The following is an 8,102-nucleotide window of genomic DNA, read 5'->3' as shown; positions in this document are numbered from 1 at the left end:
ATTGTAACAATATTTCTGCTTGCCATTATTATCTTAGGTCACAGGTGTCAAATCATTTGCGGGAACTTCAATGATTCTTGCAAACATCTGTACCAAAATTAGGGACAGAGGCAGCAGTTACGTTTTAGGTCAGAGGTGGCAGACCAACTCCACAATGCATCCCTGTGATGAGGCAATGTAATATGGTCCTCCATGAATTCTTGCGGTATTTGTGAGTTCACAAATTCCTGAGAATACATCTTGTACTGAGCCCGATGATTTCCACCCAATCACAGAGCGACATTGTGTTTGGGGGCGGGACATGCAGCTGTGACGAAACCAGGAAGCCAGCGCCAATACCGGGTCAAGTAAATAAACCTAACATGGATGAATGGATGCCGTGATTAATTCTGCTCTTGCAAAAATACTCACGTTTCCTTGTTGAATGCTGAACAGCGAGAGGCGCTTTATGCATTTCTATCTGGTAAGATGTTCGTGCTCCCCCGCACCAACAAGAATAAAGACATTTTCATCTGTGGCCGTGATTGGTTAAAACAAACGTATACAATGCCGCATCATCCAATAAGTTTGAAGTATTGTACAGAATGTCCTACCTTTCCCAAGCAAATCACAGTGAAGAAGTACCAGACTGATATTGTGGAGAACTCCCTTGAGTGAAGCACAATATCAATCTGGCTATTGCCACGTTAAGTCATAACAGTCCGCTAAGGAAATTCGTACCAACGATGTGGCATCAACACAAATCTTCAATATTTACACAGGTCTCTGCATTTGTCCATTTTGTATTTCATCCTGTGTCTTTGATAATCGAAATCTTCAACCCTTTTTGAACTATAGACTGGAAAATACCATTCGTGGATCAAACTTGGTAAATTACACCACTGCAAACAAATTAACAAAAACTAAAATCGAGACAGAAGAAACTTATGATAATGAATTCATACCACACACAGAAGTGCATACTGTATTAAAAAATGTCCTATTTCCTTAAGACCTTAAAGCCCCAGTGTGTAGCTCACGACCGCCATCTATCGGTCAAACAAGATAATGCAATGATTTTAAGCACACGAACTACGGCGTCTCAGAGAGACCCTACTTCAACAGCCTACCACCAATTTCACCGGAACAGAACGCAAACAACTTCTGGTATCCCTCGAGTGATGACGTAAGTGAATTGCATTTGTTAGACATACTGTACAGACCCCTAATATTTGTGATTTAGTCATTTAATTTCAGAATTAATATTTTTGTCGGCATTGTTAGGAAATACTGTACGTCAGCTAATGATAATGGCTATCTATGTTCATATTTGTTAGTGCAACTAAACTATGCAACAGAGAACACACAGTTATGTTATATGTTTTATAGACATGTGGACCATCTCAAAGAGGGCGAGGAGGGGTCGAGGGAGACGACGAGGAAGAGAACGCGGAAGTGAACGCGGTGTCTCGTAACGTACAATTATGTCATCATGGAAAAATAATTCCATTCGAGCATGCATGTGAATGGCTCAAAACATACCTTTGCTTGGAATATGTGGTATTTAGATTACATCGTTTGCTGATATGTTTAGTATATCGTGCAAAAATAATGGTGTTAACTGAACTACACAGATGCAACTCAGACTCGTAAACCCCCCCGTGTCTTGTTGCTACTAACCACTCAGAAAAGTGCTGCTTACAAAAACATTTGAAACCCTTTACTCAGATATCGATTTGTCACCATGTTGAACAATTTTACCTAATAAATATCACTAAGCAACTTAATTAGTTTTGATTGAAGATACAACAGCTTCCTTGTACTTCGATGTGCAGGAATTTACATGGCTTTCACAAATAGTCTTGCTCATATAATAATGTACTTCATTGGCTCAGTGACTTTCAGTTCATTGTTTGGTACCTCATCTGACATACAATTGTCACCTTCTTGCAGAGACTCGTACAGGAAATGACCATGGAGGAACATGAAGATATCCAAGTCCAGCTGATAGACTGACACCAAGAAATACTTTTTGACACATTGCTGACACATCAGCACCACCATGATTTCCTGTACCTGGATCCCACATCAGCATCACCATGATTTCCTGTACCTGGATCCCAGACTGCAGCACCTTGGTGACTTGTGGCAAATAAGTGACACTTTCCCAGATCCTCGAGGACAATACAAAGGTTTTTTACCTGGCATATAATTAGTCCATGTCTGACACTTGCTGTAGTTTGTATAACTTGTATATTGTTGTTGTGTGTTAATTTGTACATTTTGAATAACTAAAAAATACTATTTCCTTTGGCGTCAACATGCAGTGTTCATTCGACACCTAACCTAACACTATTTTACATGACTAGAAATGTAAAACATCAAAAGCCTGGAGAATTATTATAAATGCTTGCAATGACAAGCAATTCTTCATTGGCCAATGAATGTAAGGTACAGTACATGAAAATGAATAAATAAAATAAAGTAAAATAAAAGTCTACATGAAATGAACATATTAACTAAAAAAAAAAAAAATGCTGTTATAATATAATGAGCGACATGAATTGCAGTTGATCCAGAAATTTACCAATACGCTGTGCATTTCAAAATATGGAAAATAGACATACAGGTTTGGGCCAAAGGTAGTGTTACAGAGCAGGTATGTGTTGTACACAGCTAAAATATCTGATTAACTCAATACCATGATGTTTTTTTTTTTTTGTGTGTGTGTGTGTGCTGACATTGTCCCCCATTAACATTGCAACATTCCTCAAACTCTCCCGAACACATAGTATGATCTGTAACACTACTTTTCGCCTACTCTATGATGTTATTGGGGCAAAATCAAGGAAGGCTTGTCCATTGATTGTGTGAACAGACTGCAGTAAAAATGAAGTCACTTCAATGTTTGCTGGTTTTATTAAGTTTGACATGCTCCTTGACTGCACAAGTACATGTTATGGAGTGAGGGCATGTTCCCACCAACGATGATATCATATTCTTCAAAGGCTTGCTGAGGAAAGTGAGGGAGGAGTCACTCCATGGCTTCAGACACCTGGTCAGCAGGTCCTGTGTAAAACAAGTGGTGCTTGTACATGTGACCATTCCGTATTGCTTCACACAAAAAGTTAATGTAGTGTGCAATGCCGTCCATATGTAAATGACATACCAAGACGTCGGCTGACTTCAGTTTGTTGCAGCTCAGATATGGTAGGTGGAGATACTGGTGGTACAACACCGAAGCCTTCTGGGGTCCTCCATTCAAGTGTCCTCATTCGGGGCATTCCAATTTGGCTGCTGACTCTCCCCTTGATATTTTTTTTTCTTGCAGGTCGGTGATGTATTTAAACGGTGCATGAATGCTTGTATACATCAGAATATGGTTCTGGAACCCCTCAAGTTTGGCTGTTGATCTAGTGTGACACAAACAAAAACACAATTATAAAATAAAATAGAATAATTGATGATACTACTATATGTCACCAACTTTCCAACAAAGCCCCCAAAATAGAGGTAAGATCTTTAGTTTTTGGGCCCAAAACATTGTATTAGCTAGATAAAAGTAACTTGACTGCATACTGCATAGAATATGCAAAGGCTGCTTGCTTGTCGAATTTCCGTGGAAAACGTGGCAGCCTGTAAATTCTTGTGTACCCAATTACACAATGGACCAGTACACACTTGAGTCAGAGAGTTCAGACTCTAGCAGTGCTTACGGTACAGCCAGCATTTAAGTCCAGAAAGTTATTCCCTGCCGAAAATTAATTTCGAGAACACTATTTTCACCAACCACAACGAAAATAATTTTCAACTCCTCCACTAATACAGTATGCTTTAGATTCTCCATTGAAGTTATGGGCAAATATACCTCCGAAATCACAGTTACATTACATTACACAATAACTTGCGCATTTACTCTAAATATAACGTGCCAGCGGGAATCTTTTTTTTTTTCAAAGCAAGTAGCTACATAACGAAATCGTTCGAGTGGTGCGGAGTTGCTAATCAACAGCTACAGTGATCGTAAAACAAAGGTACGAACATCGTATTAATTAGTACAGTGTATACTTTTTCTCTCGCTCTCAAAACGTAAACACAAATGTACTCTTACTTACCGGTCAAGTAGAAAGCAGTCGAAGGCACCGGCACGTCCCAAACCTAGTCTGTTCCTCATTTCTCTCCATCTGGCAAATGCGGCTACAATATAAACTCTTGTTTTGTCGCGCTGAAATAAAATAAATTCCCAAAGTAAGTGTGATGCTTGATAATGCTCTCTTCGGGGACCGGAAACTCTTCTTCTTCGTGGAAATGCGGTCGCCATACAAACCGGAAGTGCGTTCCAAAAACGCGTTAAGAAATGGAGCGCTGAAATTTGTGTTTGACGGCACCCGTAGCAGAAAGATGGCGGCGAAACATGGCGGACACTAGAAGCCGCGGCTCGGACATGTAAGATAATTTGCGATTTCTAGACTAACCGTTATATTTAAAAAAAGTAAGTTTATGCGATACAACATATCTTTTTACATACTACTAACACAAACAATTGGGTTTTTTTTCCGAATGATTTATTGTTTCACCACTAGATGCCACTGTATAATACTGAGTGTACCTTTAATTAAATTGTTTACTATTTAGACAGTCAATGTTTTCTTGAGCAGTGTTCTCTCAGAAAAGTGATTGCATGTTTAACATTTTGTTTTTCTTCCTCTTTACGTATTCTAAGCAGACCACTTTTCACTGTGCTGTGTCATACGTTTCAATTACCCCAGCTCCATCTCTTGTTCCCGTTCTTCCTTTACATCTTTGTCCTACTTCACCTCTGTGGTCCCATCACTCCTTCGCTTCACCATATTTCATCCTTTCATAATTTCCTTTGACACCCCTCGGCCTTTTTTATTTCTGTTAATCGCCTGTCACTTCTTCATCATATAGCCATCTGTCATGCTGTGCCCTTTCTTGAGTCCTCAAGGTAATTTGACTTTCCAAAAATCTGTAGCTTTATATTTTCATTCAAAAAGTATATGTATAATTTTTGCAAACAGTAAATAGGCCAAATGATTAAAAGTTTGGCAAATTTCTCTATGCTGCCAGAAATCAGGATAGCGTTCATGTTTGATCCTTGCAGAGAATTGTACAGCGGCACTGTAAAGGTCACATTGTTGCGGTCTTCGTTGGCAACCTTGCTGTCTTAACAATCCCTGTCAGCGTGTCTGATTTTACGAAGGTCATTTGTCCAAATTGAACAGAAGAGCTGATAACGAGGGTACTTTGTAAATGTCCTCTAAACAATGTCACCTCTGTCACAGAAAATACATGTCTTGTACCTGTTTAGTTTTTCCACATCTCCAGTTTGGCTTTATTGGCCCTTGCCTGTTGCAAAAGTCGTCCCATATTTTTGGGATTCTTAGCTATACAGCATTAAGGAGAAGTGGTGCGAAATAGCAAAGTACGCACATACTGTTATATTGTACTTGTCAGGTGCTGTATCTGTATCCGTCTTATTTTTGCAACAATTGCAACTTCCATAGGTTTGAACAAATATACCACAATATATTATATTTGTAAAGGTAGCATTTCTGATTTTGTTTTATGACATTATAGGGAGTTCATAGAGTGCAAGCACATGGAGACAGGCTAATGAGCCACATCAGCTTGATGATATTCACACACGTGATCTTGTTTTTCTGTGTTTTTGTTTTTTTCCACTTTGATTTTGATTATGCTTGCGAATCGAGTCGTCTGTGGTTTAATTCTTTAGGGTTCCGTTGATTTTGTTTTGTTTTTGTGGCCAACACATTACACTATACTAGGATTCAGATGGAATATTACTGGTCTGGAATGTGTTATTTAAGGATTGAGACATGAATACGAATAAGATAGCTTGGAGACAAGCTTCAGCAGCAGCACAAGTGCAAGTTTAGTTATGTAAGAGGAAATAGTCTGATTGGCAGTTTGACTGACTCAGCGATGTCTATTTTGGTTATTCCTTGTGAGTGTGTGCATGTGTCTGAACATATTGCCAAACAAGGTGCCCTTGATAGTGTGTGATGGTGGTAGTTGCATCTGTTTGCCATTGCCCGATGATCATATCAGACCAGTAAGTGCAACTCTGTACATAACAACAATGCATTGCTTCTTTAGAAATCCAAATTACAGGCATACTGTGTTGAAAGTAAGATTTTGACAACCAAAATCATCATTTAAAGGAGACACTGTGCATTTTTCCATACATTAAATGAGTTATTTGATGTCTTAAAGCAGCTCTATGTAAGATTTAAAATTTCAAATCTCTACTGCCACCTGTGGCCGAAAACAAACTGCACGCTCGTACACGCCGCGCGCACTCGTACGTGCACGACCTCAATACTGAAGACTGGGCTCTTCATATCCAATTAAACTATGTTTTCAGAGGTAAGAAGTTTTATAATGTTATACAAAGCTGGCCACTTCACGGAATGAGACTCTCGATCCCCACTAAACAATCGATGTCCACGGGACGTGCAGATCATATTGCTTTAGTCGGTCGAAGTCCAGTCCTGTGCTGTACTCCAAAACGATGTGCAAATTACATCAATTAATTGGACCTCATTCCGATGTTAATATGCAGTTACATATTGTAGTCACCCCGCTCGACGGACGTCAACCTGATTCTAGTCATTATTAGTGTATGTCGCCCCCAGGCTAGCGTCATTGTGCATGAGCCGAAAGGTGGGCTGTCAGTTATGGAAATTGACGATTGTGAAAAACATATACACCCATTCACTACTTAGTGTGATATGGCCGTGAATGTTATCGCCATTCAGTAGTACCGTTCACACTCCGTTAGCATAATGTAGCTACAATAGGCTGTTTTCACGGAGAAAATAAGGCGACATTTAGCCTGATTGAAACGCCGCGGAATGGAACGTCTGTTCTTCATAAAGTCATTCTGTTCTATTTCATTCAACTTTGCCGCCCCTTTCACGCTAAATGTTGCCGTCCACCTCACTTTCACCCCAATAGTTACGACCGAGAAGTGATCGATCTTGAGGTTACTGCTATTTGAAAACAACACATTTTCTTCTCAATGTCAAGATTCTCGCTTCTTACCTTTTGGAGTAGAAAGAAAGCCAGCTGTGAATCACTTTTCTAATCCAAGTCCGATCTCAACTCTCTCCACCGCTGAAATGTCAAACCAATGTTCACTCTCGTTCTTGCCGTCGGTCACTATCAAGTTTAGATTTTTTTTTTTCGTGGCACTTGACATTGTTTTGATTATTATTTTTTTTGAGCAGCCTTCCGCGGAGTAACAGCGGGTGTCTGGGGCAGCGAAAATCTGTACTAGTTCCGTCTTCGCGCGACAGGAAACAACTGACGAGGACGCGCATGACGTCACATCCCGCAGACAGAGGGCGGGAAATTCGAAGGATTCGGACCGGACGCTTCCGAAATAATATTGGCCAGAGGCTTGTAGGAGTACCCATTGTGAACAGCTAAGATGTTGATCTACTAATTAGAATATGTTTCAGTCATACATGGTCAAATAAAAAGGCTATTGTTAAGATATTTTTTTGGGAAAACCTACATAGAGTAGCTTTAATAAAACTTCTTTTAACATGCTTCAGTAAAACTACCTAAGAAGAACTAGAAAACATGTCTTATACAAATGAACCATTATTACTCATTCCACAAACTGTCAAACGCCATTGGGGGATATGCCAATGCAAACATGGCAACGAGGGAGGGATTACGTAATACTTTTTAGTAGTATGTAATTTATTTGCTGAGAAGTTATGTCAAATGAATTTTAGTTAGCTCTCAGTTTAAACAAATAATATAATATTCATCCATTTTCTTAACCGCTTCCTCCTCACAAGGGTCGAAGGGGTGCTGGAGCCTATCCCAGCCAGCTTTGGGCAGTAGGTGGGGTACACCATGAACTGTCAACACCGCACTGGAAACTTGGAAAATTTCTCCTTCATCGAAAATGAGGGTGTAGTCATAATTCAACACTCAAGGTAGTGCTATTCAGGTTACACACACCCAACGTCCATCCCAACACTCAAAGAAATTTACCCTGACAGTGTAACTTTTTATCCTAACAGTGTTTGAGTGACATTACTTACTGCATATTTGATCGAACC

General features: G+C 39.7%; 1 long non-coding RNA gene across 1 annotated transcript; it reads right to left on the bottom strand.

The window, feature by feature from the left end:
* Positions 1 to 2,098: 2,098 nt before the first annotated feature.
* LOC144032846 (uncharacterized) lies at positions 2,099 to 4,516 on the bottom strand. The gene is made up of 3 exons (XR_013287813.1): positions 4,095 to 4,516; positions 3,149 to 3,392; positions 2,099 to 3,048 (listed from the first exon to the last, which is right to left on the bottom strand). It is a non-coding gene; the product is annotated as an uncharacterized LOC144032846 (long non-coding RNA).
* Between the last annotated feature and the right edge of the window lie 3,586 nt (positions 4,517 to 8,102).

This window comes from Festucalex cinctus, chromosome 1 (genome assembly GCF_051991245.1).
Source record: "Festucalex cinctus isolate MCC-2025b chromosome 1, RoL_Fcin_1.0, whole genome shotgun sequence".
In the NCBI taxonomy this organism is placed as follows: domain Eukaryota; kingdom Metazoa; phylum Chordata; class Actinopteri; order Syngnathiformes; family Syngnathidae; genus Festucalex; species Festucalex cinctus.
This window is presented reverse-complemented; position numbering and strand designations above follow the sequence as displayed.